The following is a 10,959-nucleotide window of genomic DNA, read 5'->3' as shown; positions in this document are numbered from 1 at the left end:
GTTAGCAGAGGAGCTACAGTTGTTAGAGGAGGATGGCGAGGATGGTATGGTAAGATTCGACATCACTGGATCCGAAGAAGAGACCGAGTTAGACACCTCATTTCTGTACACATAACTCGCTAATGTTTGACCATATCCCATATATACGAACACATGTAGAAGGTGTGAGACTTTTGTGAGAGGGTGATGTCATACTCTTTTTGATTGTGCCATTATGTGCTTAGAGGATTATCCAGTAGAATGAGAGGGTTACAAATACCTGGAGACAACGGTTCTCTAGTACAAGGGGTAGATTAAGATCCTGGATATAGGTGGGTTTTAGCTTAGCTTTTAATAATTTAGGTACTGATGTTTTTAGGCTGTTAGAGATTTCCACTCTGTTAAAGAAATAACACACGACAAGAGCACTAGTATCCATAAGAGCACTAGTATCGACAAGGCATTAGTAACGACAAGAGCACTAGTATCCATAAGAGTACTAGTATCCATAAGAGCACTAGTATCGACAAGAGTACTAGTATCCATAAGAGTACTAGTATCCATAAGAGCACTAGTATCGACAAGAGCACTTGTATCCATAAGAGCACTAGTATCGACGAGTACTAGTATCCATAAGAGCACTAGTATCGACGAGTACTAGTATCCATAAGAGCACTAGTATCCATAAGAGTAATAGTATCCATAAGAGCACTAGTAACGACAAGAGCACTAGTATCCATAAGAGTACTAGTATCCATAAGAGTACTAGTATCCATAAGAGCACTAGTATTGACAAGAGCACTAGTATCCATAAGAGCACTAGTATCCATAAGAGCACTAGTAACGACAAGAGCGCTAGTATCCATAAGAGCACTAGTATCCATAAGAGCACTAGTATCCATAAGAGCACTAGTATCGACAAGTACTAGTATCCATAAGAGCACTAGTATTGACAAGAGCACTAGTATCCATAAGAGCACTAGTATCGACAAGAGTACTAGTATCCATAAGAGCACTAGTATCGACGAGTACTAGTATCCATAAGAGCACTAGTATCGACGAGTACTAGTATCCATAAGTTTCCACTCTGTTAAATATATAACACACGACAAGAGCACTAGTATCCATAAGTTTCCACTCTGTTAAATATATAACACACGACAAAAGCACTAGTATCCATAAGAGCACTAGTATCCATAAGAGCACTAGTAACGACAAGAGCACTAGTATTGACAAGAGCACTAGTATTGACAAGAGCACTAGTATCGACAAGAGCACTAGTATCCATAAGAGCACTAGTATCCATAAGAGCACTAGTATCCATAAGAGCACTAGTATCGACAAGAGCACTAGTATCCATAAGAGCACTAGTATCGACAAGAGCACTAGTATCCATAAGAGCACTAGTATCCATAAGAGCACTAGTATTGACAAGAGCACTAGTATCCATAAGAGCACTAGTAATGACAAGAGCACTAGTTACAACAAGAGCACTAGTATCCATAAGAGCACTAGTAACGACAAGAGCACTAGTATCCATAAGAGCACTAGTATCCATAAGAGCACTAGTATCCATAAGAGCACTAGTATCGACAAGAGCACTAGTATCCATAAGAGCACTAGTTACAACAAGAGCACTAGTATCCATAAGAGCACTAGTATCCATAAGAGCACTAGTATCCATAAGAGCACTAGTATCGACAAGAGCACTAGTATCCATAAGAGCACTAGTAATGACAAGAGCACTAGTATCCATAAGAGCACTAGTAATGACAAGAGCACTAGTTACAACAAGAGCACTAGTATCCATAAGAGCACTAGTAATGACAAGAGCACTAGTTACAACAAGAGCACTAGTATCCATAAGAGCACTAGTAACGACAAGAGCACTAGTATCCATAAGAGCACTAGTATCCATAAGAGCACTAGTATCGACAAGAGTACTAGTATCCATAAGAGTACTAGTATCCATAAGAGCACTAGTATCGACAAGAGCACTAGTATCCATAAGAGCACTAGTATCGACAAGGCATTAGTAACGACAAGAGCACTAGTATCCATAAGAGTACTAGTATCCATAAGAGCACTAGTATCGACAAGAGTACTAGTATCCATAAGAGTACTAGTATCCATAAGAGCACTAGTATCGACAAGAGCACTAGTATCCATAAGAGCACTAGTATCGACGAGTACTAGTATCCATAAGAGCACTAGTATCGACGAGTACTAGTATCCATAAGAGCACTAGTATCCATAAGAGTACTAGTATCCATAAGAGCACTAGTAACGACAAGAGCACTAGTATCCATAAGAGTACTAGTATCCATAAGAGTACTAGTATCCATAAGAGCACTAGTATTGACAAGAGCACTAGTATCCATAAGAGCACTAGTATCCATAAGAGCACTAGTAACGACAAGAGCGCTAGTATCCATAAGAGCACTAGTATCCATAAGAGCACTAGTATCCATAAGAGCACTAGTATCGACAAGTACTAGTATCCATAAGAGCACTAGTATTGACAAGAGCACTAGTATCCATAAGAGCACTAGTATCGACAAGAGTACTAGTATCCATAAGAGCACTAGTATCGACGAGTACTAGTATCCATAAGAGCACTAGTATCGACGAGTACTAGTATCCATAAGTTTCCACTCTGTTAAATATATAACACACGACAAGAGCACTAGTATCCATAAGTTTCCACTCTGTTAAATATATAACACACGACAAGAGCACTAGTATCCATAAGAGCACTAGTATCGAGAAGAGCACTAGGATCCATAAGAGCACTAGTATCCATAAGAGCACTAGTATCCATAAGAGCACTAGTAACGACAAGAGCACTAGTATCCATAAGAGCACTAGTATCGAGAAGAGCACTAGGATCCATAAGAGCACTAGTATCCATAAGAGCACTAGTATCCATAAGAGCACTAGTATCCATAAGAGCACTAGTATCGACGAGTACTAGTAACGACAAGAGCACTAGTATCGATAAGAGCACTAGTATCCATAAGAGCACTAGTATCGAGAAGAGCACTAGTATCCATAAGAGCACTAGTATCCAAAAGAGCACTAGTATCCATAAGAGCACTAGTATCCATAAGAGCACTAGTATCCAAAAGAGCACTAGTATCCATAAGAGCACTAGTATCCATAAGAGCACTAGTATCGACAAGAGCGCTAGTATTGACAATAAACTTGTTTTTTGGTTAAGTCAGTGCATCTCGGGATGTTTCAAGTCTTTTAGCTTTCACAAATAGTGATCAGTGAAACGGAGAGACCCAAATATTGTAGTTATACTCTGAATGCTTGTAAATGAGATAAGTAGATGGAAGAAAATTACCATTTCAGGTTCAGATTCCTTTTTTTTGTGGGGGTGGGATTTGGAGCCCTGGTGAATGGAGGAAATCAAATGCAATTATTATAATTTCTCTGCGTTGGATGTTACACGGACACTTCCTACTTCATGTTCCAATGGGGAAGCTGAAGCCCTCCTTGTCATTTGTGTACCACCAAAAGCACTTCGTCTGTCTGTACTCTCTTGAAACCAACATAAACAAAAACTTCATTCGCATTGTAATGAATGTAACACCAGTCGCATAAATCAGTGTTATATATAAGAATATATTGGTTTCCTAAACCTGTAAGAGATATTAATAACAGGCATTTAATAGCTCTATGCTGAACTTAGCCTTTTGTGACAATAAAAGTCCAGTACTTTAGAAAAATCCTGTCTGTCTGTATTGAAAATCTGTTTTTAATACAGAGGAAAAATCGTATGCCTGGAAATGCTTTGAAGAAAAAAATACCTTTGATTTAATTTGAAAGGATGGAATAGAAATATGGCTGCACGGTGGTGTAGTAGCTAGCACTGTCGCCTCACAGCAAGAGGGCTGCGGGTTCGATTCCCGGTCGGAGCGGTCCTTCTGTGTGGAGTTTGCATGTTCTCCCCGTGGCAGCGTGGGTTCTCTCCGGGCTCTCCGGCTTCCTCCCACAGTCCAAAGACATGCTGCAGGTTAATTGATCTCTAAATTGCCCATAGGTGTGAATGTGAGAGTGAATGGTTGTATGTCCCTACATGTGCCCTCGATGGACTGGCGGCCTGTCCAGGGTGTCCCCTGCCTTTGCCCTATGTCAGCTGGGATAGGCTCCAGCGCCCCCGCGACCCTAATGAGGATAAGCGGTATTGAAAATGGATGGATGGATGGATGGATGGAATAGAAATATCTGCTTTCAAACCCTCAACCTTCTATGAAACTGGTAACTGGCATTTCTTCATATCTTATTGATAAAATAGCTCTTTTTTTGGCCTCATAATGTGTCCTTGGATCCAAAGAGCACCTGCTTATTGTTTTATTTCTTAAACCCATATTCGTGAAGTAGCAATCCTCAGTCTCTGGATCCAAATATTGCTAATGAATTATCTTTGACTCCACTTCAACAGCCAGAACTAAAACCCAGGTATAAAATCGTATTCTTTCCAGGCAGCCAGTTTTTTCATTTTGTGTTGTAGAATGGCAATAAACAAACCTTTCAACAGTCATTTTAGGAGGCCTATTGAGTCCGTTCAATTTGTATTTTAATGGCATTATGCTCAAATGTAGCCGTCGGTGACCAAAAAAAACTCAATACTTTTGCAAAATCCTGTCTGTGTGTATTGAAAAATGTTACCCCAGGAAATGCCTTTTAGAAGAAAAAAAAAAAACTTGCTGGGATGGAATAGAAATTGCTGCTTTGCCATGCAGAACCCCTCCTCCTGCTAGGGGACTACTTTAACTGGCATTACATGCTTTTTTTTTTTTAGCTGCATGAATCTGTGGCCTGCAGATAAGAAGTAACATCGAAATTAATAATAAAAAATAACCAGAACATGACTCTCCGTGACGTGCATCTTTCTCACAGACGGTCTTCCGTTCAGCAGCTGCCTTGAATCCTTCATACGAGGAAGCCTCTTCTCTCTTCTCTGAAGAAGCGCCTTCTTCCTTTCCTCCTCTAAGCGATCCATCTGGACTTGCTCCTCGCACACGTCACATGACTATTCTCGTTTTTTATGAATCAGCCACAGCTACATTATTATGACATATTTAATTAAACAATAATACTAAATATGAGCATGTTTAAATTAAATAAGCATATGAGTTTTTCATCAAACTCGCGGTATGGCCTCTGAGTGTTCTTCAATATAGGAAAGTGCTTCAACTTCAAGATATCTGATGTTTTATAGTAATATCACCGTTTTTGTCGCTGTCTAATGTCTACAAAATAAAGAGTACCCAACATTAAGGCAAATGTCACATACACCTTAATATATTCACGTATGCTAATGTAGTGATTCGGTGGTTTCAAATGTAAGCACTGTGGGGAGCAGAGATCAATAGATCACTTCATCGATAGATTTTAGCCACTCGACGAGGGCGTACACTTTATTGCTGTAAAGTAAACAGCAATATGTTGCATAGATTATTTGGATTGTTGTTGCTTTTTGTTCACACTGAATCAAATACGGTGACAGAGAGAGATTTAAGCACTTTATTGTCAATGAGTTAAGACCAATATCTTTTATTAATGACCATTTGAACATTTTTGGCACCCTCTCAGAGTTTGGGCACATTGCAATATCTACACAAAGGCAAGACGGAAATGAGCTTGACAATTAAAAAAAAAAAAAAAAACATAAACTACAACCACAAATATTATTTTATTTTTTATGGTCTATTGATTCAATACTCATTACACGTTATCAAAACAATGACAAAGTTTAATATACACTCGGTGACCAGAGAAATGAAACCCTTGTCCCGGGGCAAGAGACCGTTGATTAATTTTCGGTTATGTAACGTGTGAAGGGGTCACTTAGGGTTAGGGGGTTAGAAAGGAATGACTGAAACCTCTATTGCCTGTCTGGGGATCTTACATGGTTGGCCTTCAGAACATAAATAATAATAAAATGATGGCATTGATGGGACTATCCGTGGTACTTTCACAAGTAAGAAAGAAAATGGCAGTTGTCGTGGTGACACTGCTCGTTTTAGTCGTTTGGAGACTAGCCGTGAGTCTGTTTAGCCGATACAGAAGTTAACGGTACACGTAAATAAAACTATCCGCCTCAGATTTGAACGGGAATGTCCCCTGTGCCTGTTTTTATTTCTATGAATGGGACGAACCCTGAGAATAAAGCACAAAGCCTAAAGTAAAGTAGTGGAGGTGGTACTAAGGGGTTTCTCTCTCTGGTCACTGGGTGCGTGTAGACCACACAAAGACAGAAGAAGGCAAGCGTCCAGCGGTTTCGCTAGCTAGGTAGACCGAGAAGAAGGCAGAAAAGAACTCCACGGAGAGAAAGATTGCGTCAGAAATCGCTCCCAATACGTGTCGGTTGGTAACGTTATACATTAAGACAATATAGGACATTATTCAGGTTATGGCTCTGCCAGAAGACATCCGATGGTCTCAAATTTCCACTGTTTGAGAACACGTAATGGTGTTTCACCGGTACTGTATTAAATGGCGAACATGTGTATGGTGAGCGATTTTAAACGCAGCCTTATTGCGATCCACTGGAGATAAACAACACTTGTTTTTTATTTTCGTAGTCAAAATTACTCTCAATAGTCTTAAGAGTCACCCCGTATTTTCTGAAAATGAAGATTACAACTGTGTAAATTATAAGAAGTTGATGTTTCACACAGATCTTGACAGGAAAAGAATTCAACGCACAGATATTGATCTAGTCAATCAAATTATTTATTCATTTATTAGTTTAGTGGTTGCTAAGTAGGCAAAATAAATGTTTAGGAATATTTATAAATAAATACATTTTATTGAGTTAGTGTAATGCTAGATAGCGTTTAGCTATTACTAATGCTTAATTAATTAATTATATTTATAATAATAATTATAATGTTGAACTATATTATATTAATATTTCTAATTAATTAATTTTATTATATTCATTATTTAGTTGTCAAAGAGGATTTGGCTTGAATGACTTACGTTTTATTTTGATTCTTATTTTGAAGTAAACAGGATGAATCTACATTTGTTTTGATGAGTTTTGACTTCATTCTGAATATAAATTTCTTTTATTTAAACAGTTTTTTTACATTTCAGTGTTGTGCAGTGTTAGGGCTTATTTATCAGCCTTTAATCGCATTAATCTGACACTCCCAAGTGGACCTCCTGGGTCATATTTCATTGTCTCACTGGCATCTTAGCAGCACTAAGGCGGTGCATGTGCTATGTGTTGTTTAACAGTTACGTTGACACGTTTGTAAGATGAACCGAATCAGAGAACGCTTCTATTCATGTTCAGTTCAATAGCCTCTAATAGGCAAATGTAATGTTCTCGTCCATGTATCTAAATGTTGTCCCGAGCCCAATTTATTGGTATTCCTCTGTGTGTCACAGATTTGGGGCAAAATCTGGTTGTTTTTATTTAATTATGGGAGTTTGCTTTTACCCAGAGGGCACAGCAGTTAAATCGTCTAGAAATTAAACTCTTAATCCCGTTCAAATAAAGCAAATTACATCAGATTAATGTGTCAATGAAATTATGGTAGTGGCTTTCACAGGCCTTTTTTTCATAATCAGAACCACGACTATAAACTTTGCAGTTATATATATTTTTTTTTTGCAGACAATCAAAGAGGTAATATAAAATGTGATGAATAGCCCTTCACAATTAAATAGGACACTGTTTACTTCCTTTCTTTCCATAAAAAAAACCTTCTATCTTCCTTCCTGTTAAAAATTGCAATCTTTAAAATTGGCATTGAACATCATTTAAGAATGTCTAAGTTGCAGACAGAAACAAAAAACACATGCTAGGAAACGAGATATACACATGCAGACTATACAGAGGTACAGAGAGGCTCTAGAGCCCCAAAAAGAAGTTCACAGTAATCAGTCCATATTTGACGCAGAGAGAAAAAGGTTTTTTTTTTCACCACAGGCACCAAAAAATACAAATTCATTACATTCACTAATACTGGAGTGTCACATTTAACTTGTGCCGAATGTCTCACAAGCAACGCTTTGAATCGAGCTGGGTTTGAAATGATTGATCTCAGTCTCTAAATCAGGAAACATAAGCCTACATTTCTGTTCAGGCAAAGTTAATTGCATTAAGGGTTTTTTTTGCACATGTTTTTAAAAGAGAAAAAAAGGATGACAACATGTTTACATTTCCCCAAATGTGGTATTGTGCTCATCAACAAAACTTGGGGTTGGGGGCTGGTTGATCGTTTTGGATCTATCTAACATTACCCAGCCAGAGCTGTGGGGCTGAAAGGGGAACAAACCAACATGATGGCTCACTCTTTAGTCAGGCTCATGAATGGAGTTGGGTTTCTGATTGGGGGGCCTTGGGGGGTCCAACTATGAATCCTGGTTCTGAGCCGGTACAATACACGGATTGCTCGAGGTAAATGTCATGACGCTAATCCAAACTACATTCAGTGAATTCAAAAGAATTCAGACTCTATTAAATGCCATCACGATGACCCCGCGGGGCCTCAACACTTTGTAGTGGACACCACGACACTCAAAAGATGCACTCGCCGTTTTTCGTAGCAGAACGCCCCCTCCCCCCCTAGCAGCGGTATTCAGGGTAGGAGATGTGACAATCAGGGTCACAAAGGGGGCTCCTTGCTGCGCGCGTTGACACATCAAAAAGCCAAATGTGAAAAGGGAGACGCCTTTTCCCTGGGCAGGTCAAGGTCTCACTGCTGGATGCAGTAACAAAACACCTTCAAAGAACCAGGGTTTAGTAAAGAGACTAGAGGGCGTTGGAAAACACTTGGCGACAGTGTCTGGAGTCACCTTGGAGGTCCGTGTAGTAATTGCTTGTTTCATGAACGTGTTTTTAGTTTTCTGTATTTCTTGGTCCCATTGTCACGAATTCCCCTTCTTATTAGTGTTTTCATTCTGTTTTCTAGTTTAATTAACTCTCTTGTCATTTCAGACCCGGTCATTCACACCTGATCATCCTTCATTCCCTTCCCCTGGTTCTCACGCCCATCTCACCTGCAGCCCATTCCCTCATTAGTCACTCACTACTTAGGTCCTCTCACTTGCACTTGTCCTCTGCCAGATTGTCTTGTGTTTTCGTGCTAATCTCTCCAGCATTACTTTTGTCTCAATTCCTGATCTGTCTAGTTGCATTACAGTTGGCTGAGTCATCACGGCAGCAATGGCGGTCGGTTAACTTGGTGCCTCAGCTAAAATGTGCTGGTCAGGCTTTACTTCTGACCTTTCACGCCTCACACAAGCAGACTAATTAATGTCTAAGGGCGACTGTGGGTCAGTGGTTAGCAGCTCTGTATTTCAATCAGGGGATTGGCGGTTCAATCCCCACCCTAGTCAATGTGTCCTTGAGCAAGACACTTTACAATTACTCCCTGTAGAAGCGTCTACGGTGTGATATCCTTGTAAGTCGCTTTGGATAAAAGCGTCAGCTAATTGAAATGTAATGTAATCTATTCAGCATCCGTTGGATAGAAATTCTTTTATTTTACTGGCAATTGACTTATGGAATTATTAAGAATACATTTAATGTGTTTCTGACTTTGTCTTCTCACACACACGGTACAATTTGTATTTTCGTGTTTGTAGTTAGAGAGACAGATGGAGAACAGGAGTGTACTGACTTCCTTCCTGTTCTCTTCACCAGAGTATCATATAGACCTATAGATGTTTGTGTTTCTTGTTCTTTTACAGTTTTTACATATTTGCTATACAAATTTTCAAAATGGGCCCCTTTAATAAAAAAACAGACGCCACACCAATAGAGATTTTAAAGATTGTAAAACACCTTTGAGACTCAGGTTGTTTGGTACGCTACCCTGCAATAAATTGTCTTCATAGTCATGTTCACACAGACAGATTCATAGTATCACTTGTCATCTAAGCTTAAGACTCATCAACCTACTTACAGCAGACGATACATGTTTTCAGGACCAGTGCAGTCCCACTGTTTTTTTTCTCCCATTTACTGTACAAGACTGTTCATAGAGATACAAATAAAACAACAGCAAAACACTGTCTGATATTTACACATCACATTCATAACAGGCTCATGAGATATTTATGAATAAATAATACTGTATTCAGCATTATTACACCTTTTTGTATGTACAGATTTCAGAATAAAAGCCTGGATGAAAAAAAAAAAGTATTTTGTTTTAAGTAGATGGCTTGCATACAATCATAATCGCTCATTTTCTTTTCTGTACAAAAAAACAATTTACGTGTCCAATTTAAAAACAAACAAATAAGGCGACGTCAACGTGTTTGTCCGCTGCAGAATTATCTTTTTTTAACGGCTTTATAATTAAATTATATAATCAAATGGGTTCGTTGTACTGGTTGATAGCTGTTTGTTTTTTTTTATCTCTGGCTGGAGACCGAAGAGGGACGAGATTGTCTTTTTTTTTTAAGTACGATAGGCTACAGATTACTACTTACAATGTAAAAAGGAATGCAACTATTTCAATTACTTCATGAAAGTAACTACTTTTAGAACATATTGTTTAACTGGGCAATAGAGCGGGTCTGACATCGAGCATTTCTTTGTTGAGCTTTTTCAACACTGTAAAATAAAAACATTTACACTGTACAGTGAAATTGGAGTTCCTTTCTGATTTCAGAAGGAACATATTTTTGAATTTTCCTGAACTCAAAAACAATTCTCAGTGACTAACGCTCATTTTTGTTATTTATTCACATAATGCGGTTACGTGTAACTAGTTACTCCCTAACACTGCTAAAGTTTAAGTTTAAAATATATTTTTCAGAGGTAGGCGTTCTCTGAAATATAATACCAGTGCGTAAGGAACCATTGTGCTGTATGTATGGTCAAAGATACCAGAAAGACATCTCTTGTATGTTCAAAGATACCAGAAAGATATCTCAGGTATGGTCAAAGATTCTAGAAAGATATCTCATGTATGGTCATAGATACCAGAAAGATATCTCATG

The sequence above is a fragment of the Cyclopterus lumpus genome, chromosome 9, assembly GCF_009769545.1.
Source record: "Cyclopterus lumpus isolate fCycLum1 chromosome 9, fCycLum1.pri, whole genome shotgun sequence".
Lineage (NCBI taxonomy): Eukaryota > Metazoa > Chordata > Actinopteri > Perciformes > Cyclopteridae > Cyclopterus > Cyclopterus lumpus.
The sequence above is the reverse complement of the archived record's forward strand: the minus strand, read 5'-3'. Positions refer to the sequence as shown.